At 41.2% G+C, this 24820-nt stretch overlaps 1 protein-coding gene across 8 annotated transcripts in view; it reads right to left on the bottom strand.

Annotated features, from left to right (window-relative positions):
- The window catches only part of THRB (thyroid hormone receptor beta), a 177180-nt gene that overhangs the window by 113283 nt on the left and 39077 nt on the right, over positions 1-24820 (bottom strand). For 6 of the 8 annotated variants that reach the window (XM_054190827.1, XM_054190830.1, XM_054190833.1 and 3 more), the window contains one exon: positions 17794-17823. The exons of 1 other annotated variant lie outside the window; for it this stretch is intronic. The gene's annotated coding sequence lies outside the window, so the exon portion shown is untranslated. Of the gene's footprint in view, positions 1-791; positions 993-17793; positions 17824-24820 lie in introns of those variants that run through there. One more of the 8 variants, XM_054190829.1, reaches the window with a different exon arrangement.

Raw genomic sequence — 24820 nt, 5'->3', positions numbered from 1 at the left:
TGAGTCCTCAGTGCTAAATGTCTTTATTTCAGAGCCCCATTTTCTATCATTTTATTCCAAACTCCTCACTCTGTAGGCTTTGTATTTTACCTCTGGGTACGAGTGAAGACAAGCAGATTAATGAGAAGTCTGAACAGCACATTAAGTTACGCCTATTTTAAGAGCCTTCTACAGTAAGCATCCCAAGGCACTGTATAAAAATAAAACTACACAAATTGCATTTAAAACTAACAAAAAGCTCGCAGACGCTGGCATGCCTTGAAGCCTAAATATAAAGATCGATGATTAAATGATTCCACGATTCCCCGAAGTCTCAGAGCTGGATGAACACAGACCATTTTACCTGTCATTGCCTGGATGCATTAGCAATCTGCTCAGATGTAAAGCCGAGGCACCTCCACGACAGCCTACTGGCAGGGAAAATATTCCCCCCTGATGAGGGCAGGAAAACAGCTTCAGTCTACGAGCAGCCGCTGGCCATTTCAGGGACTTCCTAACCCACTAAAGGCAATGCCTCCTGCACTTCTCAAAGGCAGCTGCAGAACACATTCCTGCTCCTTTCTCTGCCTCTCCACAGCTGCAAGAGGATCAAGCTACAAGCGGTCTCGTGGGGGTGACTACAGTAGCAAAGGTTCGGGCAGAGACAGGAACGTCACCTCTCATCCCAAAGACTTTTTGCTCCCAGATCCACTGCTCTTGGGACTCCACCAACACCGCAAGAAAGAGAAGCAAAGACCTTGGCATGGCTGAGGTTCACACTGGGCACGGCTCATCCACCCGTACAGACGTACCTCCTGGCTGCTGGGGTAAGGTGAGGCGGGAGAAGGCATTTCTCTTGGTACGAGAGGGAACCGCTGCTGCCACTGAAGTGCCAGTGAACCTGTTGGCTGCCGGTGGTGTGGACACAAACCGGTCCACTTGCTTCCTACTTCTCTGCCATAAGACTTGCCATCTTGCTTCCTTCCTCTTCCTTCTCATGGCAGCGCTTCAGGCTGAGACCAAAGCATGCAGTCAGAGATACAAGGAACCAACAGTGGCTCAAATAACTGCATTTGTACACCATCCAGTCACAGTGTCCAAGCAGCCACGGGGCACAGCGGATGCTCCCGTGGCAACCTTAGACCCCAATGACACCTCCAAAGCACCCCAGTAAGGAATCTGGGTGACCCTGCACTTGGTCTCATGCTCATCAGGAGCTGCTGCTGGCTCAGTCCCTATGTCCTGAGACCGTGCAGCAGAGCTACGAGCAGCAGGCACAGTCCTGCTGTGCTCCAAGATCCCAATGTCCTTCATACCTCCCTCTTCTAGGAATGCTCCAGCGTGGATCCTCACTCCCAGCTACTGGGCTGAACCCCACTGCTGTCTGGTAAACATCACTCGTGTGTGAAGCTCCCACATAACTCCTTCATCTTGCCCTGCCATTTTGAGGCAGAAATGGCTAAAGCAATGTATAGATAACCAGCTGGTCCTTGCTGAGACTTATTCGCCTTTTTTGAAATAATTTAGGAGAAAACAAGCAAGTGATGCATTTGCGGCCTCTTCAAGCAAGTAGTGTTGGAAGATCAGCATTGGCCTGCAAACCCTTCCGAATAGCAGTGTGGCTCGTGCTATATTCAACCCTACTTTAAATTTATTTATTTATTTATTAACACACACAAAAGAGGAAAAAGATGTAACAACACAACTGATAAGTGGAAAGTAGGCTGTGGTTGCAACAGCGAAGACAAGCTAAGGCTCAAGGGTCATCAAAACTTTAACCTGTTCACATTACTTGATGTGCAGCTGAGGTGATCACTAGCATACGCACATTCTAGAATTTGTGGGACTAAAAAAACAGTTTTTAAAAAATGTTGTGGCTGCCAATGTAGTACATTAGTGAAGAGTATTGACTCCTGTAAATTAGCTAAAACCAGAGCTACAAACTCTGGGGGACATGGAATAACACCAGTGTAAGAAGAACTGGATGTCCCAAACAATGCTGGAATAACTTTTTGAAACCGACTCAAAAATATGTACGTGAAATCAACCAAACAGACAAAGCTGGGGTGAAATGTGTTTCACTTTATGCTGATGCTTCAGTAAAGAAGGCCTGGACAGAGAAGACTTCAAGCTCACACTGCTCAAGTAAGGAACACTCTCCTCACCACGTGGCTGAGAAATCCCTTGGATTCCAGAGTGGCCTTCTAATCTCCAACAGGAAAGCAGGGAAACTATTTTAAGTAAGCATCACTAAAAATAAAATGAGAGATGCAACGAAAGGAAAAAAGAAAGTGGTCAGTGATAAATACAGTATAGAGATCTTGCTATTTATACTTTTAAGGCTATTTATATTTGAAAACGTTCCCTTTGAGACGCTGACAGGCAGGCTTCCACATTCATTGGTCTGGTATTCATTCAACTACACAGTATTTATAGAAACATGTAAAGGCCAACAGAAATAAAAAAGACATTAAAACTAATTTATGTCACAATCTGGGGTTATTATTATCACCTCACATTCAAGTCCAGCCACGTATAAACAAAATATTTCCCAACATCACACTGATACACGTTTTGAATGCTCTCCATGAAATTCTGCTCAAGCAACGCAGCACACCACGAAAAATCTAATGCAACAGTTTGACACAGTCTGACACAACTTACATTGCCTGGAGATAAGCTCTTTCAGCTAAACTTCTGTGTGTGCCTGATCTCCCAGAGAGCTGAACACTTGATCTCATTCAGGACACCAGCGCGGCACCTGTGATGGCAGGGCCATGAAGAACTTCCACAACATCAACTCACGACAGAGCAAATCTAAATAAAGGGCAGAACTGAAGAGGAAAGGATCCCTGAGTGGGATAACTGATGAAAGACTGGCAACATGCTGGAGGAGAACCGCTGAAATACCCTTCACCATCCTTTCAAAAAATGTTGCATTTGGCTCTTCAGAGGCTAAGGCTTTTGAAAGGAAAGCGCAACTCCTCTTGTACATCTCTGAAGTTCCTCAGAAAACACCGACTGCACGCCTGGTTAAGAACAGATCACATTCATGAACCCATTTAGAAAACGCGGGTTAAGATGCATGCTGCTTCTTTGGTAACCTGGATGATCTAACGTAGTTTCAGAGTCAATTGACTGCTTTCTGCTAAAATTGAAATCCGTTATTAGCTTTGTTCATGTGTCAACACTGTTTGGCTTAATTAGCTAGCCTTCCTCTCTAGCAGTCCCTTCCCTGATGTATTTATTAAGAACTATCTTATCATGCCCCAGGTTTTACTTTGCTAGCCTATTCTGGTAAAATATAGGCTCTCAGAAATGCTTTTCTTTCTTGTCCTGTTCTAGTTCAAATTGTTCTTGAATTCAAACCCCAGAATTACATACAGTGCAACACATGACACTTCATTTTGTACATTTTTCTTCAATGAGCTTAAAATTTCCATGCCTCCATCGCCTTCACATTACCCCTATTCCATTCTAGGTCCATATTTATCTTTCCAAGGTCTGCATGACTTATCCATTTAGGTCTGGAGATTTGCCTTGTTTTGACATAAGTTTCAAGTACTTTTTAAAATGTTTTCTCTACTTTTAAATGTCTAGGCTTTTTAGTCCAGACAACTTAACTAGCTACCAACCTCAATACCTTGTTTCCTTAATTTCACAGCCTACTCTTCTGTGAGAAAGTGCCTTATTTATGGATCTACTTTTCCTTATGCTTGTATAAATTTTAATGGAAACAAATGCATGCTTCATTCAACCTTATTTTGTATAACCAACTATTCTATAATGTCCTCATGTTATATCAAAACAAAATCTGAGAGAGCACATCAACATCTCTGTTCAGTAATCTTTTTTAAGAAGAAATGATATTCACTGCCTGTCACAGCTTGCACCCAAGACAGTCGGTGTCCTAAGTTTCCTAGGGATTGCATCTACTGAGCCATTTACAGCTGTATTTCTACATGAAAAATAAACAAGCTAGAGACTGTTGAGGCCAACTGGCACAGAGAGGTGCCATGCTATTAAACTCTCTCACCCTCCAAAACTGGGTGGCTGCTTCCAAACTGCCTACTGGGAATAATCCCAAGATAACTTTCATACTTTACCTGGGAACAGTTCAGGTGAGTTCCTGTAATATAAACCAAGGGACAGTTAACAGTAGAGACAATCGATTTCCAGGGCCTGGGAATGCTTCCTAGCACCATTCAATTTACTAGCACAGACATGCCCATTGCATGAAGACCTCTTGATGCCTGCATGAGCCAGAGTTCTTCATGACTCTTTGCAGATCTTCATTAGTCATTCTCTCACCTTCCTTCTCAGAGATCAAAATAATTCTACTAATACCACACCAGCCACAGCTTTTAGAGCTTTTAGAAGACTCTTCTCTGGCTTGAAATATTAATCTTTGTTTTGTTCCAACAGGGATGCTGAGATCTTTGTCTCAAGTTACTTTGTCAGGACCGTTTTCAGCTTTACGGTCGTACAGTGTTTCTTTGCTCCTGGAAAATAAAACACAGCTCTTTCCCCTAGCTAAGCTCTGCTGATGGATGTGTCTTTCCACCTAAAGAAAAGGAGTCTTGAGACACACACATCTGAGTCTTCCTCATATCACTAGCTATCCCAGATCTTCATGGTTTTTTTTTTTCCTTCTTCCCCTGTTGCTGCCCAACTATCTTCTAATTTCTCTCCCCAGTTCTTTAATGGCATCCTTGTTCCTCCCCAGCCTCAAGTCTCTAGTTATCTCCACCTTACCCTCCTTTTTTTTGGTGCCACTCTTGTTCTTTGGTGTCATCTGTTTATCCATTTTCTCCTGAGTTCTCCATCATAACAAATCAGTCTTTCACTTGATTTCTCCAGTACCAATTAGTGCCAGCCTCTACACTGTGATTATAGCCACATGGATCTGTGGTCAGCTTCCTCAAAGACCTCTCCCTTCCAACTACTATTTTTATGTACAGCTCTGCATTCAGATCACCTCAGCTGCTGCTTCTCTTCCCTCATCTCTTTAGCTCCCTGCCTCTAGCTGCATCAAAACTACCTCAATATTCTCTCCTGACTTCTGTCAGGTGACATTTCTATGTAAAAATAGATCCTACCAAGTAACAGTATAGAAAGTAAACCTCCTTCTGTTCCTGCATTCAGTCTCAGTGTCTTCTCTGCTATCCTTCATTCAGTGCTGCATCACTGCACATCCTTCCTTGCCTCTGCCTTCAAGGAAAAAAAAAGCAGCCCAGACAAAACCCATCCAGATTCTAAATTTTCATTAAATGCTCTCTTCCTCTGGACACTGACTTTTTAAATTTTTGGCCACATCCGAAAGGCAGTTATCTGCCCGCTCTATACTAAGCTCTCTTAGGTGAAAGGTTTCAGTTGTGACCAAAGGCAGAAAACCTCCTTCATATCCTTCAGCTACAAGAAATTTAATCCACTGAGAACTGCAAATAAGTCCTGCGACCACCAGAGAAAGGAAAAGAAGAAAGAGTAATTACAATGTAGGGTAGGGACTCTTGTATGTGAACCTTTACTACAACTTAAAGAAAAATGGATGCCTACCTAAATAACAGAAAATGAAAGACGTAGTGGGAGGAATTTCACGTCAGACATCAATAAGCCCAGTTTGAGTAATCTTCCTTTTCTGATAAGAGGATAGGTACTAAGAGATAACTCCTCATGCTTGTGAAATAGGAGGAGGAAAAAAAAAAAGTTTACATGAACCTCAGATACAGAACGTAATTACTGGAGTAACTGGAAAATTACTGCAGAATTGGAAATGGTTGCAGAAGCATGTGGTGAAAAGAAAATACAGTTCAAGGATCTAACAAGGATATCTTTTTGCAAATCAAAGTACAGACTCCAACCCTTGATTATTCCCATCAAAGTGTGAAACCATATTAAGGAGATAGATCATAAAATCTAAACTGCACTTCATTGGTTTTTTCCCTTGAAACAACACAGATTTTATAAGACAAATAATAAGGACAGATCTTCAAAGGACATGCAGATGTATAGGAACAGAGTACAAAGCACAGTGTCACCTGAACTTTTTAACTATATAACAAAAATAGCACTCTGTTTTGAGAATTGGGAGTCTATCAGGTTCACGTTCAGTGCAAGGCTTTCCTGCATATCCACGCGTGCAAGAAAGGACAAGCAATGAACTGCAGGAAAGCCTTGTGCCCTTAATGCTTTGGTTTATCTCCAGAACTTAAAATCCAGCAATGCTGCTAAATAAATAAGGCACACTGAGACACAAACAAAAAGAGTATGCCGACTGCTTTCATGTAAACAAGCATCCAGACATCAAATGTAATTGTCAATAACTGGGAGGATTTTCAAAGATGCAAATGGACTGTAAATGCCAAGTTCAAAAGACACTCAAGGTTGGTCTAAGTGATCTAATTGCTTCTGTAAATCTACAGTTCCTGAAAGCTACGAAGTCTCCTTCACTGTTGTTAAAAGATCTTGGAACGTGCATCCTCTATAAACACTATACTAATTATAATTAATTACATTAATTTTCTCTCATAATTTCCGCAGTGATTTTCCTAAAATGAAGCAGGCCAAGAATACATCCAAACAGGTATTTCCTCTGTTAGGTCACCGAAGCTTGCTGTCGTACCTCGCCTACTGCCCTGGCCAGACCTTGGCCTAAAACTGATTTAGGACATCAGTGACAGTGAGTCTGAGGGGTTTTTTTTCCTTTGAATCATCATAAAACCACCATGAAGTCTGAAACTGCTGATGTTTCTCACCAGAAAATGTCCCCACATCTCTAACAGTGTACCACCACCGGTCAGGCTGGCGGTACAGGGTGTCTCACGCTTCACCTGACGGCACCAGCCTCACCTGAACTAGTTGCAGAAAAACCTATTAACACCTTTCTGGCAGATCACATTTATCTGGGGCCTCTGTTACAAAGTGCAATGCAGAGACTGATCCACAGACCCTGGCAAAAAGGAAAAAACAAAAAAAAGAATCTTTTAGCTGGCATTAAATTAGGGTCATTTTTTCCCTTAACGATGCAGACAAAGGTGCGGTCCGAGTCCCTGCCTCTGACCAGTGTCTGCCATTAATATTTTCCACAAAGATATATTAGAGTAAAACAAAAAAGAAGATGTATCAGAGTAAAAGCCTACAACATACTTTATATAAAATTTATGGAGATAAAATGTGCAAGCCTTTCACAGTTACTTCTAGAACTTTAGAAATCTTCCTCTGAATTCTCAGTGTTGCTTTGACTTGCTTTTTAGACTAATTCTTTGCCAGAGGTGCTGTATAATTGTTTATGTCTCATCTAACCTGAAGTGGAAGTTGAAATTCAACAAATAAATATGCAAATTTCTGCTAGTGATTTATACTTGCAAAATACCATCCAAACGCTTACTGCCATCCTATTTAAAAAGTTCCCAGTAGACACATTTCTAGCAACGGATTAAATGCCAATAGGATCAGATTTCCTGAGAGGCAATCGTGAAGGGCTAGGAAACCCGCGTAAAGAAATTTCTGAACAAGATTCCAAAGATAAATCCTTTTGTTATGAAAAATATTCGCAGAAGTATGCTTAACAGGGAAATGTGACTGACTGGTTCAGCATTCATCTACTTGCCACACATTTACATCAAGGAAAAGCATTTTTCCCACCAGTGGGAGAGTTTCATTACATGGGATACAGGGAAAAGAAAAAAAAAAGAAATAATCCATTGTGAAAGGGCTTTCACCGTTCTAGTCAAAGCGGATGTCTTAAGAGTATGTCAGCTGGACAAACCAAAAATACAAAAATAAAAGATGATTAAAGATAGTGTATCTTCACCTAGCAATTGGTAACTATGTGTTCCAGCCAGAGAAAACACTGGGAAAGCTACTGGAGGAGTTTTCCTTTGGCTCAGGGAGCAGATGAGCAAGAGTTCTCCTAAGGCATTGCTTACAAAGCCAAAAGCTGTTAAATTCAGCGGTGGCTAAAGCAAGTTATAACACAGTCTGCTCCAGCCCTATGTGGACGCAGCCAAGCTGCGGTATAATAACGTTCAGGGGAAAAAAGAGAGAGAGAGGAGAGAAAACATACCTTATGGTTTCACCCATGGTCTGAACCAGACTCACGGAGCTGTCTCAAGCAAGTCAGAATACAGAGGTAGAAAAGGCTTTCTGCTCAGAGAGTGCTCACCTCCAGCAGAGCAGGTTTTATAGGGGAATTTTCTAGTGTTTATTCGATCAAGTTTGCAATTCCCAAAGAACACAGACACTTTCTTTGGAAAATGATGCCACTTGCCCTCCTTGAGGAAGACTCTTCCAGTCCGATGAAACGCATCTCTCCTACAGACATGCATTCTTTCTCAGCTCATCAAGTTTTTCCTATACGCCACTTTACCATCCCAAGCATTTTGATCAAACCGTTCTTACAGCGCTGCTTTCTCCATGCCCCTCGCCTACACGAAACCTCTCACTTCATCTGTCCTCGCACATTTCTTCGTGTCCATGGTTCATTTTCCCTTCTCTTCTCAGAATTTCAGCGAAACCACATAAAATGATGCGTAAAGACTAGAGGGAAGTTTAAAAAGCCGCTGAAGTGAAAAACAGGCTGGAATTGTGAATTAAGGACTGTTTTCTGGTCAGCTGTGCAGCTACAGCTCATTGCAGAAGCATGAGCGTAAAATCATTCTGCAGCTTCAAATAACTCCTATTTGTGTAATTTCCACTTAATTTAAGAATTAGCTGGAGCAAATTGTACTGGCATTCTAAGGAAGGCAGAAAAAGTTCAGAGGTTCTAAAAGGTTTTGATACAATGGGTGTGATACTATGCCAGTCAGAACCAGTATTTGGGATCCCGCAAGAACAAGGAATCACTGCAGGTTCTGTTTTAATTTTATTTTGAGGAAGCAAGGAATAATAAAATTTAAAGAGAATTATGAGTGGTAATACATTTTACCGCATATTTAACTGCTGTCTCTTCCTACCTTGTGAAAGCTTTACCTTTAGACAACGTTTGGAAACACGGAACATCGAATCTACCCGCGCAGAACAGGAACCCACCAGGGTCAGCCTGCCGTTTTCCCACTGAGGACAGGTTGCTGAAAGAAGCGAGCACTCCCTGTCATTTTCACTTACCGTTTGCTGCCAGCCATGCTGGAGCTCTTCCCACAATCTCAGTGCTTTCCTTATCAGTTCATTTTCAGAAATGCAGTTTTGGCCAGAGAGAAACACTACTTCCTACGTCACAAGAAATTCAGAGCTGGTGAACATCTGCATTGTGGCTACTTATCGGGAGATCTTGATGGGTTAGTACTGGCATTGTATTTTAAAGTGGCTCTACACTGACTTTTTTACTATCCTGTATGTCTTTACATTTCACAAACCCGCTCTGTAAACCATGAAAAGTAAGGCGCTCTGAATCAGCCCCAACCAGGGAGTGATACTAATGGTGTGTATGGTCAGCAGCTTAATATAAAGGAAGTCAGAAATGCCAAAACTTGTCGTAACTGCTCAATGGGATTCTCTCTAAGTACTAGACATCTACGCTAACTAAAGGACACATTTTAACATGACATCCTCACGGTCAGCAAAAATTCAGTACTTCTTTTCCGTGTTGACAGCCAAATGTGGCAGAGAACATTTTCCTTAGTTTCTGGGTGACCTTTACGGAAACCTGCTGCCTTTACGTGAGGTGCACGTGCACTTCAGGTCTAAGTTCAGAACGTACAATTCCCCTCCCTGAAATTTTATTATTTTACCTTTACCTCTGTGGTGTTGATTTTTGTTTTTGTTTTTTTCCTGTGGTTATTAAATCAAAGAAAGCATGATTGGTTTTTAAATTAATTTGCGAAAGGACAATGAAAGATGTTGATGGCTAGAAAGATGCAAACAGGTTTCTAAGAGATCAAAAGAAAGAGAGCATTAATGAGCAGATGTGTCCTGAAAGTTTTCTTAAATGCAAGCACGATGACTGTCTCAAGACTGATTCATTACAAATACAGGTCTGCCTGTCATGGTACTGGGGAAGAGCTCTTACTGACTCTTGAGTAGGAAGGGAAAGCAGCAGAAGGAGCCTCAGTCAGCAGTTCACACTTGAAGGTAAAATACAGCAGACTCCATTTAGTCCTTTCCTTGCTCCCTCTGCAAACAAAATCATACCAAGTGGAAACACAGGAGGAGCAAGAAACCGGAGTCCTCGTCTCCCATCCTCCCGTTTGATGAGAATCACGAGAGCTGTGGCGGTGGTAGGAAGCCATCTCTGACCCCCCCGACCACACCCCAACTTCAGCGGTACCCAAAGCCCACAGAGAGCTCATGCCCTCCAAGGGCCACGCTCTGCCGCTGTTCTTCACAGAGCAGCTCAGATAAGAAATATTCCCTGCGCACAATATCCTTTCGTACTACACAAGTGAAACCCCTGGATAAAGAGCCCGGTATATAACACAAGATCAAGGAATTAGAAACTAACCAGTAAGTGCGACTCTGCAGAGTCCCCTTCAGTCACCAGTTGGGCTGGCGTGCTTGAGGCAGCTTTGCGACTGAAAAGCAACGCATTTGAGGCTGTGTTTCTTCTCTTTCTTTCAATGTAATTTTGATGGACACAGTTCACCATACAACTCAAATCAATCAAACAGGCATGCCAGCTTGCAGTTCGGTTTATGGTCTTCTTTTGGGGTTCTTTTCCTTTTTTTGCAGGAGGGGGGCTTTTCAACTTAGAGATAAACTTTTCTACGTCAGGAATAAAATTAGCCATCAATCCTGGCTGGCTGCACCTAACATCCATTTTTGAAAAAAAATACATTAGGATATACATGGATTTTACGTTGAACTTCCTGCTAGACTGCATCTGCGCTTACTTGAGTAAAAAGTCAGAACTTCTACATCTCATGCTGCCTGAGGGAACCAAAAATATTAGCGCTGATTAAATATTTATTCTGTAGCAACATGAAATCTATCATGCTACAGAAAATTATTTTGAATGATACCTCTTCAACAAGGCTGTGACTTAGAGCTTTTCCTCTTACTAAGTCACACATTCAATAAAAATACAGCTGGGCCAAGAAAACTCTGTTTTGTTTTGGCAAAGCATCAGACGGCATCTTCTGGTTTGCCAACACAGGCAGAATCTTGTCTAACTGTGGGATGCTCTTGGATTTACTACCTATTAGCAAAACTATTAAGAAGCACTGAAAGGTTCCAGCCCCTTTTACGTATTCTCAGTTGAATCTCATTAGTTTGCATGCTCTCAGTTTGCACACAAAAATAAAGCAGTCTTTTCCTACCTCTCAGGGAAAAATTAATAGGAGAGTGTTAAGTCTCATGTTACTAGGACTTCATTACTTTTACAAGCTATGCTAAATAATTAAACTGCACTTGTCAAATAAGCGATTAGAGAACGTTTTGTGCTGCAGCATATGTTTTTACTGTCTGTTTACCTCAATTGACAAAATTAAATCTTTCACAGTGTCTCCTGCGCAACAGTGCAAACAACTGAGACCCTAAACTGGGAGAGGGGGAGAGCTGGGGGACTCAAAGGACAAGTATATATAGAATGTGATTAAAGAAAGAGCACTGGATTAAAGCCACAGATGAGAAAATCGAAACAACAGAAGCAAAGCTTGCTCTGAGGATGCTGCTGAATGAGAATGACCTAGAAGCAAATCTAGCTAACACCATTTAGATCTGTAGCAACTTCTAGACAGGCTTTCTATGGAGTCTCAGACCCTTCAAGTGGGCGAAAAGGCAGAGAATGGTTACATGTTGCTTAGAGAAACTAGGGCTAATGATAGTCAGCCAACATTGACTTTCCCAACCTTTAATTTACTTTCTTACGCGTATTCCCACAGTAATATATGGAGGGGAGGGGAGGCTTTGGCTACTGCTAATAGCAGGGTACAGTAATTTGAAATATTCTGTAGTTAACAGGATCCCTCAGAGCTGAAATAGAGGGGCTATGTGAGAATTGGCAAAGGTAGAAAAATGAGACTAGCAACCTCTCCCTCCACCACATCCAGAAGGCAAGGCCATTTCCGTAATGCCAAGAGGTGAAAAGAATTTCTGACGCAGTGCACATTGTCCCACCTGCCTCCTTTCTGCACAGGTATGTCCTTTGGAGCCCACACCATTCAGTGGGACGACCCACACAGCCAAATGAAGCAGACGTAGCCAAATGAACATCTGCCTCCCCCGCTGACGGGAATTGATCCATTTGGCCAACCTGGCAATTTTTCAGCAGCAGTCTTCTAAAGGTTACTCAAAACAAAACACTGTCCGGCTGCAAATCCCTTCTGGTAACAGCCAGACATATGCTGTACCAGCCTTCTGCTACCGGAGTCACATCCATCCTCCCGGGGCTGCAGCAAACAGCAGGACCTGCTGCCCTCAACATCACCGTCATGTTCCAGTTGGACTCGGTCAATGAGCGCATACACACAATCTGCTGTTTTTCAAATGTGCTAGTCACCGAAAGCCACATTTCCGTTAAGTGAGAGAGAACATTCCCGATGCTCCCGTTCTCTCACGGCAGCAGAATTTCCCTGAATCGACACTTTTTGCGAGGTTATGTAACAGCGAGTACAGCATGCTTAACTCTGATCTGAGCAGACACTGCCGGCACAGTGTAAGCACCAGGGTACTTCTTTACAACGAACTGTGCCCCAACCCAGCATGGGAATTTAAAAAATAAATTTAAAAAAAAAAAAAAAGATATATTTATTTCTTGGAAGAGAAAAGCAAGCTACCCAGGCAAGATCATGGATTCTTGTATAGGGGTTATGAAGTAAACAAAGTGCAGGAAACAAGATTCAATAGCTTTTAAATGCAGTAAAGCTGAGCTTTGAAAGCAAGCGCAGTTCTTCAATATAAATAACAACTTCAGGACTGGTAGTGCATTGGAAAGGAGCCAAAGGAACTCCCCAGACCTCAACACAACTCCTCCCTTTTGTCATCTGGAGTGCTTTTACAGAGTTGCCTGAACTGAAAGAAATGCCACGGAAGCTCTAGCGATAACCAAAATCAATTTTGCAGCTTTGTGTGCCACTGTCCAGTAGAGGCATTTCTTCTGTGGTACAGAAGACTATTTTCCTTTACATCAAATGACTTAGCCACGAGCTTTGACACAGAAGAAAAGAGCAGCAGTTTGATGGCTCAAATACATTCACTAATGGAGACAGCAATTTTTCTTCCGTGGCACAGCCTCCTGCACTCATTTTCAGAGCTGAAGTACCCATTAAGAGTGACTCAGTGGTAGCAAAAACACGCGAAAAAAGGACATCCTGAAGTTTGTTTTCAAATAATCTCCACAGGCAGTATTATGGCTATGAGGAATTTGTGAAAACCATAGGTATGTAATATATTTTCAAGAGAGATGCGTAAGAAACTTCACAGTAAAAAATCACAACTGTTATTGCACAGCCACCAGCCAAACATGTTTGACTCCTGAATAACCAAAGTCTCCTTTTTACCTCACTGCAGCCACGAATCCCTTACCTACTAGCAAGGGTAATTAACCGGTTTTTTTATCCTTTTCCAATCTCTTGCCCGCCCTCACCTTTCTCTTTTTCTTGGATGTCCATGAAAGCAGGTGTAGCCTCCATGTGCAGGGACACAGACTTCTTAACTGAGCCACCTTCAAACACGAGGGTATTTCTCTTCTCTATTTTTGTTTTCCTATTGTTTTAGTCTAATAATTTTCCCAATTCAGGTTTAGACTGCCACGTGTACACCATAGGTACGGGTTAGTCCAGGGAGGGAGAGCAGTAGGGATGGTCAGAGTACGGGAACAACAAGGCAGGTACCAAGTGCCCACCACCTGACAGCAGGTCGGGTATCAGGTATTCTGGAACACAAAATCCTTTGATAAGCCTGGGCTCACCCTGGAATTACCCTGGGTAGCTCTAGTTTCTTAAAGTTTTACAGAAGAGCTTTTTCACAGATCTTTCAACAGAGACAGAATTACATGAAAACTCTCCTGGATAATTTTTTTTCGCATGCATACAGCCAGCACAACTCTTAGCTATTGCTCCTGTCCATACTGCTGTGGAGTTACATTGTACATTCCTGCTACGTAAATGCAGTAGGATGACATAATTCTGAGCTCAAGGTGATAGATTTTTCCATGCGCAAGATTTTGCACAGTAACTCCTGATTAGTTTTGGACGTTGAAATTAATGAGCTTATCAAACTAACAAAAAAGGAGCCAGGGCCATTCTTGTTGAACACAGTGTTTCATGCTTCTTCTAATAAAAAAAATTACTTTTTTGATCAACCATTTTTATGTATTTTCTATGAAAAGGATCTGCTGCCTCTGACCCGGTGAAACAAGGATGCACTTCCCTGCCTCTGAGAACAGAAAGGCGAGTATCCTCCACACTCTCTCAGTACCCCATGTAGGCCCCAGAGAAAACATACAAGTTATTTCTTTTTCAGTTTTGGGCAAAGCAGATTATTTTATATGAGGAATTCTGCATAATCTGCTAAAAATTTAACCAGCTCTTTCTACTCTTAGGGATATTAAGATTTCAGATACCGTATTTGGCTATAGAAAATTGCATGTTAAAGATGATGGCACTGTGCTCACAGAATAACTGTAGGAAATGCTGAATTCATTCAGATTTTAGTTACATCCCAGAAGGGATTCAATAAACATGACAGATAAATTATTACTTTTCAGTGCTCTCATAGAATCGGCTAAGTTAGAAGGGAACTTTAAGATCATTGAGTCCAGCCATTAAGCTACCACTGCCAAATCCACCACTAAACCATGTCCCTCAGCACCACACCTACACATCTTTTAAATACTCCCAGGGATGGTGACTCACCCACTTCCCTGGGCAGCCTGTTCCAATGGTTGATAACCCCTTCTGCGAAGAAATTTTTCCTAATACCCATCCTAAACCTCCCCTGGCGCAACTTGAGGCCATTTCCTCTTGTCCTATCACTCTCAATACAAAATGCAACCTACTAAGTCAGTCAGGTGAAATATTAGAGGATTATGCAGCAAGATGTGTCTATGGGCTGCTCAGACAAGAGCAGAAGTTGTCTCAGCACCAGTATTTACGACCGGGGCAGGCAAACCCTGCGCAGGCAGCGGCGCCGTACCCACCACCGCCTTTCTTCAAGGATCTCCTCAAAGACTTTTCAACCTTTCACCACTGAAACAAGAGTGACCTGCTCCAGCTCTGATCTTGGAAATCCTGCGGCTGCCTGTACCACATAAGAGCCTTTGTTGGTGGAGATGTGGATTTAAAAGGCCTGAAGGAACTCTTAGGATAATCTGGTCTGACTTCCTGCCTGGCACAGGCCGTAATACCTCACGCAGCAATTTCTTTACAAAGCACAAGAACTTGTAACTCTACTAGACGATATTTCAGAAGGAGATCTAATCTTGATTTAATTACTCCAAGTGATCTACCACATTCCTTTCTGAGCGTTTCCAATGGTTAATTACACCTACGGTATCGTATTTCCAACCTGAACTCCTCTTGCTTATCTTGCTGTGTTTTTGTCTGTTGGAGCCCTATCCTATCTCCCTACACAGGTATTTTTAGATACCAACCACATCACACCTCAAAATTCTCTTACCTGAGATAAACAGTTTGCCGGCTTGGCAAATCAAAACAGGGATTCCTGAATCCAACGCACAGCAGCTGCGGCGGTACTATAGATAGCTTTTGACTACAGAGACTAAAAGAGAAAAGTCAATTCAAGTGCGAGGGGAAGGCGCCGAGCACCTTCTTTAACAAGCTTTCGCAGCAATCACCCATTTGTAAGACCTGGAAATTTGGGATAAATAGCACTGCAATCTGTAGAGATTCATTTTTAACTTAACTAATAAATCTAGCTCAAACCAGATTGGTAGTTACTAAACACTACAGTTAACTCATAAAGAAATAGATGGCTGATGGCAGGTGGTTTTCTACTACTTGTATGTCAAAATCACATAAAAATCCTGCTAACAGAATGACCCAGTACTTCTGCAGGCACTGCCAAGGCGGAAATCCAGGAGTGAGCAATATGTACCCGAAAATACTTCCAGTTGTGACTCTGGGAAACAAAATGAGTAAATTTCCACTACTGCTGTCATGCTATATTACTTAGGCATATTACTTACACGTTTATATTACTGCAGCATTCAGAGGCTCCGCATAAGGCTCTCTTGTGTTAGGTGATCAACTACAAACAGAGCAAGCTTAATTCATTTTTGCAGCATTTGCCCAGCTCGTGTATGGCTGAATCCTGCTAAGGAGACAGAAGGAGGACTTGTGTCCTCCCTGGATCACAGGCGCTGATGAGATCAGTGTACAAAGACCGCTCAGAACTAGAATTTCTTCTGGCATTCACTAAATCTCTGTACTACCCATGTGATTCTCAACGCATTATAAAGTTCCTTAGCTGGCTGACTATTCCAGAAGGGCTTTCAGTCATTCGCACTGATTTGGTGTGGAACAGCAGCATCTTGCTGTCTCCGAGATATATTATATATGCGCACACCTTTGTAACTGCAAATACACGCACATACTCTCCACATACTAATACAGAGCAAGAATATGCAGAGCTAGATTGTCTATTTACAACATGACTCTAAAATTTTCCACAACAAAACAACGTGATATGACACCTCATTACTTTTTCACAGCACTTCTGTTTTTTTCCATTAATATTTCACATTTCTACTCACTTGTGGTTTCAAACAGTTTACATTTTGCATAGCTTAACTAGTATTTTTTTTTTAGCCTCCATCTTCCAAGGATGCCCCTCTGCAAATCAGGAACACATTTTATGTAGGTGTATCAACTTTTACTGGTTTAAGATGTTAGTAGGTTGAAAAAAAACAGTCCTTTTAATCACACTTCCATTTGGAAGGTGTTTGACTTGAAATAAGTGCATGGAATCCAGCTAACAACGCTGCAAGCTTTTACTTTAATCACCGACAAAAACCAAAACAGGCAAATACGAGAGGAAAGAAAAACAGTGACCAAAAACACCTCCCTTCCTCGGTATCCTGTGAATCGCTAGTGAAATTGAAACTATTACCTATGACTGAAAAGTAATTATGCATTTCTGTAATGCTGCAAACAGGTTTATACTGCAGCTGCCTGTCAGAAAAACTTGCTCCCATAGACCATTTATGTTATTTGACATAACTGCTTCCTTTTCTACATTTTCTAGGTAACACAGCACGTGAATGTCAGTATCCTCACTAGCAATAAAAGAAATAAAAAGACAAAAACCCCTTTTTTAATACCCCTTGCTGTTGGTAATATATAGAAAGACGTTCTTCTGCTTTTGCTTATCTAGCAGACACACAGAGAATCCATTTCCAGAATGCAGCAGCCTCAGTCGTGTTACATAGAAAAGGAAATATCCGCTCCTAGGAAAGTGCACTCCCCCTCTACAGACACACTTATTTAACTATGTAAATCATAAAGTCCCACCACCACATCTCAAAAACCAATAATTTACTACAACGCTACTTATTTTATCAGCATATACTCTAATATTTCCTTTTCAAACTGCAAAAAAGTTCTCCTTATAAGTGAAGATGTTAATTGTCTGAGTAGTGAAAACCATAGTCTGCTGAAAAATAATTACCTATAAATTCCTTAAAAGCAAGAAAATTTCCAAGTCTATGCAGGTATCTTATTTTGATTTAAAGAACAAATAGTGTCTTAGTAACAATAAAAAATAGTCAAATGTTGTTACACTCATTCTGCAATACTCTCCTTTCACACTGACCCACACCATTTCTAGGACCTACTCTGAAATACTGAGCATATTTGTTAAAAAATACCTCCAATTAACTTGAATGTCTTACTAAAGTGGAATTTAAAAAAAATATCTTACCTTATTAGAGCTTCATTTTCTGTTCTTTCACTGAAAAGAGTAAAGAAATCTGTATTAAAGATCCATTTGGCAAAAATTCTTTCAAAGTTATTATTTTAGTTTCACTTCAATTAACACCAAAACTATAGGGTTCTTTTTACATAACTGAAATAACTTTCCATTATTTTGGAGAGTTAATCATTCTCAACACTCTGGGATGGAAGCCTTTATTTATTTACTATCTTAACTAGCTGTTGTTTCTGAACACACATTTCAAATGCTTTGGAAATATCAATACAACTAATTGATCTAGTCAATTCATCACTTAAACGGCAGGCTGATTAGGCACACTTTATAGGTTTATTTTCACTGCAGGCAGTATTTTACGACCAGTATTTGTATTGCTATTACTTTTATTTGACACTTGAAATTTTCTATTATAAGATGAACCTGCGTTGCAGTATGCCTATTCAAAGACTGTCCTAGCCAGGAAGGTTTTTTTTTTTAAAAGCAGCTATTTTCTGCTCCATCCCAAAACAGGTGGAGTCAGCGGCGGTTGTAGAAGAATGATAGCGTAGAGCCATTTCATTAAACACCTGCTTCAACTCACCCTAAATGTCACATTTCCCAATAGCTTACCAACATACATCACATAATCTGAAAAAAAAACAAGTAAGCTTTAAGACTATTCTGAAAAAGCTCTGGCATGGCTCAGAACAATCAATGAATTTTGAGGCCTGCAAAAATATCAATTAACTTCTCATTTCTTTGTGACTTTCGTTCAGTCCTCTGCAACCAAGGAGAACTATTTGCAGGCATCAGCATTATAATTGGGAATTAGCTTCTGGTAACTCTGAAGTAAATGAGAAATTTTTGCCACTAATATATGCAAGAACAGAATCACACTTTATCTTATTACATTCTGTAAATTAGCATAACACACAGCATGAAATAGAAAACAAAAAGCCAAGTCTAATAAAATCTGACAATTATTATTGGTATTTGTTGAAAAGCAGAGAAAATCATGCTGAGTCACAGCCAATGCATCTCAACCTCTAGCACTTTCTGTACACTTCATTAGCCATCAGTCAGTACGGTTAGAAATTTACAGATGAAGGGAAAACAAGGAGAGACCTTGTTCATCATTGTCAAGGTCGAATTCAAAGCCTGGCCTCAGAGCACGCGATCAATGGGGCGGCTGAAGAGATGAATTCTCTGCTCTCCAATGAAAATACTGTCTTTTGGGGGACAGAGGGGCTAATAACAGAGTCTTCTAGGAATGGCTGGGAATCTGTCAATCTGAGGGAAGCAAAGCTTAATTGAATAGTAGAAGTGCCTCCTCCCTTAATTTAGACCATATTCACCTGGTAATTAATGAGAGACCTATAAAATGAGCCTGTTTCGGAAACAGAATGGGTAAACTTAAAAAGAGACATTCCTGAGGTGCTGAAATACATTAGATTAATCATCCATTTTGAGAAAAGGCATGAAATCTTGTTTTTATGAATCAGCTCATCAGAGCTGACATTTGCAATGTCTGATTTCCCACAGGGGAATATCTATACATGTATACCTTTAAAGGAAGAGGAATAACTGTAAGGTCATTTCAGTACATAGTGAAATATATAAAAACCTCATAGGCTTAATTTTCTAGAGCTCTTTCTGATAATCGGCTATTAAAACACGCATGAACAACAGATTACTTCACATTTACCCGTCTGGCTTTAGGTCCGGATCACCCACCAGCGGTAACTTAAGAAAGGTTTTGCACGCGTTGCGGGCATCAAGGGACAGAAGCAGTAGGTATTGTATCTCTGGATGCTACGCAGGGTTTCAATAGGATTGAGGGGGATTTATTAGAGCACGAGCCAAATCCTTCTTACTTTTCTCATGCAAAACACCCATTGAAGCTAGCCAGAGTGCAACTGAGGACACAGTATGTCTCTGATTCTTTATTACTCACCTGTCCCAATACTACAGCGGGCCACAGCACAAAGTTTATGGGACCAGAATGGTTCTTTGCAGGCCCGGAAGGGAACATCTGACAGGACAGACTGTTTTAACCACAAAGCAGGTACAGAGGCAAATCTGAAGAAGACTAAAAGTCATCCTGGACTTGTGACAAGATCCACAGCTTTTGAAGCAAAGTATTTCTATGTTAGAAACACTCACAGCACAGGCTGCTTTGAAGCATATTTAACTCATCCTACGTTCTTTTAAAAGAAGGAAAGCTGACTTTGGCAGGGTTTATGACTCCCAGGAAAAAAACAATAATCCTAGCATGCTTAAAGAAACAGTTTGCATAAGTTTCCCTGATCTGATCTAGCTGTTGATAACAGGACAAGCTGTAATGAGGGTCATGAGCACCTCCCATCATACATTCTCACGGGCCCTGCTGCCTGCCTAGCTTGATGGTCTCAGTAGACGTTTGTCCCAGAGGATCACATCCTAGAGGAAGAAGGACCCGTTATTGTTCTCCATCAGGTAGCAGGAAGCTTCTCTCTGTCTTCAGATGATCTGGCTTCTATCCAAGTGGAGATAACCCCACCCCAGCACGCCCGAAACCACAGTGGGTAAGTGAGGCTCCAAGTGTTCAACACTCCCTGCAGAAGACACGTCAGGCTTCCTGCCTTATCTGCCCCTGTCACCTTGGCAAAGAGTTTCACGTGGGCTCTTTGCTTTCACATAAAAATACGACGTTTCCTGTTAACTGCTTGCACTGCTTTCATGCTAAATGACCTCCTTGCTTAAATGGAGGGGAAGATCTCTACAGACACACAAAAAAAAAGAAGACATTTTCATTGCAATATTCGGATGTGTCATATTTCTAAGCATATGCCTCTTTACAGTAAAAACAGTACTTGTTGCCAGTCACCAAATGTGTTAAATTTGAATGCGCTCCGGAGAGATTCTAGCAGACTGCCTCAAAAGCACATCCATACAATTCAGTTAAACTAAGCAGACAACTGTCCACACTCAGAGACAAAAGGCTCTGTAATTTCAGCAAGGTATTTACCATTATCCTTTCAATTCAGATACAAAAAAACCATAAATCTTTTTGCAAGCTCCATCTTTTCCAGAATAACTCCTCTTGAATCTCTTTTGTAAATACTAACGCACAAAAAAACTACTGACAGAGATTTTTTTAACAATGTACCTTGCTATCAATGCTGTTCACAAGTCTTCTTAAAGAAGACTCGCCACCGACTTCAGGCGAACCACAGAAAACTAATACTGCCAAATTGATTAGACAGCAGAATAGATGTAGATGAAAATTTCCCCCTTTACCACACTTAGAACATTCTTGACTGCATGGAGCTGTACGCATAAAAGCGTTCCTTTTAGTCTCAGTCATTGTTATTTCATCTTTCCTGTTGCATGCTTTTTATCAGAATTTGCAAAGCTGAAGATAAAGCAACGTATCTTGCCATAACCAAAATGTGGGTTTGATCCCTATAATGAATACACCCAATTAGGTAAAACAAGTTCTTTCCAAATGATTCAGCACTTATCCAGAACACAGTAGGAGAAAAGGCATCCAGATGCACTTCACAAAACTTAGATATAAACGACATATCCTGCCTAAGTCTTTGAACAGATATCATGTTAGGGAACAGATGTCATATGAGAGACTCTTCTTCTTCTACATATATTATTATCCAACAAAATCCTATTAACGCTCTTAAAAATTACTTTTAGGCTCCTGAAATCCTTCACAGACCTCTTCAATTAGAAAGAAACAACGAGGGGAAAATTCTTCAAAGTTACGAAAAGATTAAAATCTTTTCAGTCTTCTAGACAGGTTCACCATCATCCCAGAATTTGCTTCAGTTTACTTTTGTAGTCCCCACAGGATGCTCTGATGGTCAGAGGTCCACAAGGAGACTGACTGAGCAAAACAACTGCAATTTCCTTTTTCACAAAAGATCACTGAGAGACAACCAAGCCTGGAAAGGCCACCGAGTTCTCACTCCATCTCACTCCATCAGAGCCAAGAAAGGACAAAGGGGTGGAGGACCAACAGTCCTGACCAGGAGATAAATTCATTCCTAATGCCACTCCAGTAAGTTTGGCTTTTCAGTTTTTCAGCTGTTTAGCAGCTAAGAATTAAAATGCTTGTCTGTAAAAAAACCAAAAACAAAACCAAAAAAACCCAAACAACTCAGAAAAAAAAACCAACAGGGAAAATCTCAGTGACCTCCCTCAGCAAAGTTCTTGCTCAAGATGCAAGGAACTCTGCTGGCACAGAAACATAATTTAATTCTTCCTGCCCCACCAGTCTTGACTCAAGGCCATTTGATTTCACAGTTCCAGCACTTGCAGTAGTTAGCAAGTTGTGCCATGCACTTTGTAGAGCAAAAAGCCATGACTGCAGCGTGCCAGAGTCTAATCTGTGACAGGCATTTTCATTTCTGAAACTCTACGCAGCATGCCTTGGATTGTTTGGTGCTTCCTTAGGGAGACTCGGTCTCTGTGGGCGCGGGGAGGCTGTGGATATGCCTGTGAGCACAGTCTGAACGCTGGGACCTACAGATGCATCCTGAGAATGTTTACTACCAGTACAATGCTAATCGTAATTATCATGTGGGTATACGCTCACTGCAGGATAAAAAGTTAGCAGAAAGCCTGTGTTTAGATTGGACAGCAAAGACAAGATCCTAGCTGGAAGGCAGGAAACACATAAAATATATCCATATAAGGCATATGTAGAGATTAAAAAGTAACCATCATTGCCAAAAAACTGCATATAACCCCACCCACAGCCATAGATGCCCACACATAACCGCCAACTGCAAGAGGAACTTGTGGTCTGTGCGCTGCTGCCCCACCAGCGTGACCAGCCACAGAGCCACTGCCTCATGTCTGTCCTTCTCCCCAAGGAAGAGCTGAATGTGCAGGCACGTTCCTCTTTCTTCACCCGCCATTTACGATTGCTTTTGATGACTGGTTGTCATAGAAATCATAAAGTTCAATGATTTTTTTGGATGACAGTCCTCCACCTTGGTCTAAGAAGTCTTAAATTTCAGCCAGGTAGCTTGATCCAACTGTTCTGAGGTGGAATAATGAGGAAACAATAATCACCATTACTACTGTTGTATGGTTCCTGAGACCATCCTAAAGAGCTAAAAACTCACAGGTGCTTTACTGAAAATGCTACGAGTGCACTATGCAGAAGCTATTATCCTCTCCGGTAAATGGTGAGTTCACAGACAGTAATGTCTACAGTCCTGTTTTGCCAGCATTTCCATTCCAATCCTCCGTTTTAATGATGAATTAACAAGATTAAAATATACTTTGGCTAGTAGACCTTCAAGTTGCTATTTCATTTACATTATAAATGTTAATGCCACAATTTTCCTTGACTTAAAAAAGGACAATGGTAAATTAATTCACTTTTAAAATAAAAACTGTGCCAAAAATAATTTTTTCAAGTCCTCAAACTTATTTATCCACTCTTTTTTAAAAAAATCTACTATTTGTGCCATTAAAAGGAAAAGCGAAAGTATTATTGCAATGTAGGGATTCATAGAATTCAAGAGAACTAAGCAGATCTCAGGAAAGGACTGCACTCCTGTTTTATTGTGCATAACACAATATATACCCTAACCCTCATTATTTTCTCCCTCTGAAAGGTATCTAAGGATGCCATCTCTGTAGGGCCTGGACCAGTGCCACCGAAAGCGCAACGATGCACATTGCAGCCAACGAGAAACCTTCCATTCACCTTGGGCTTGAAAACCTTGCCTAGCATCAAAAACCCAATTACAAAAGGCATCAGGATGTTGAAAACAAGCCTTCATACTTATTTTTGAACTATCAATGCTCATCACTTTTCTGCGTGTTGCCCGAAACTTCACAAAAAAATAGCAATAGTCAAATCTGAGGGGAACCTTCAAGCTTTAAATGCAATGTATGAAGATGGTGAAGTGGAAAGTTTTGGGGACTTAGGGGTATTCATCCCACATGTGTTTCACCACATACTGCAGTTACTGCTGGAAGTCACCACTTCTGAGATCGGTGGTGCAAACAGCACCCCGGTGTTTCGTCCTCTGCTCCTTCAGCTGGCTGAAGAGGAACCCAGAGGGCAGACAAGCCAAGACAGCCGGAACAAGGTGAGATACTTCATCCTTAGATTCAGACTGTTTTACACCAGATGCCTGATTTTAATCATTATCCATATGTCTGAGTAAGCACAAACTACATCAGAGATAAGAGTTGGACCTTCAAACCTTGTATCAGAAAGCACGTATTCTTCTGCACATAATCGCCCCATTGCCCCTAGTTTGTCTTCTATGGGATGGCAGAATTAAAAAGGCTAGGATCTTCAAGGATGAATGTATAGTAAATATTGCTGCACAATATGCCCAGCCAGTGAATTCATTATTGAGTCCTGGAATAAAACGCGACAGACTTTGTTATGTTATCTTTTCCAGGGTGCCAGTCCCAATCCAACACATCCCAGAGCTTAAAGCCTGGCTGCCTCCAACTCGTGATACTTCCCCCAATACTTAGAAAAAGTTGGTAGTGCCATGTTCTGCTTGGGATGGTGGATGACAACCATCATACCTGCACACTGGATTGCAGCTCTCATGGTAATTCTATCCGAAATTAAAGCAAGAAAGTTCTATGAAAGAAGAGGTTTAACACATGCACCTAATGGGGAAAAAATTATGGTGAACCAGTCTCTAGTACATTAACTGTGATTTGTGATCAAAAACTTTGATTTTAAGATTATTGTTACGTTTCCTTCTTCTTTTTTTTTCTCTTCCTGTATAGCACGTGCCCTCAAATATATCCCAGTAAATCGTCCCAATACAGTTCAGAACTGTGGCGCAGACTGCAGGTTTTGAGCAAGGAGTTATGTCCTTAAGCTTTGCATACATTTTGAAAGCTATGAAAAAGACCCGAAGAACAAATAAAATGGAAATCTGCCATTTGAAAGTCAGTGAAAGCAGGCTTAGAGAGGAGAGTGATTTCGTCTTATTTATGGTACAGTAAAGGTTTTTAAGGAGCATTGTGCAACAACACTGTATAATCATCAGGCCAG

This window comes from Rissa tridactyla, chromosome 2, assembly GCF_028500815.1.
Source record: "Rissa tridactyla isolate bRisTri1 chromosome 2, bRisTri1.patW.cur.20221130, whole genome shotgun sequence".
NCBI lineage: Eukaryota > Metazoa > Chordata > Aves > Charadriiformes > Laridae > Rissa > Rissa tridactyla.
Note: the sequence above shows the minus strand (reverse complement) of the source record. Positions and strands in the feature narration are given on the sequence as shown.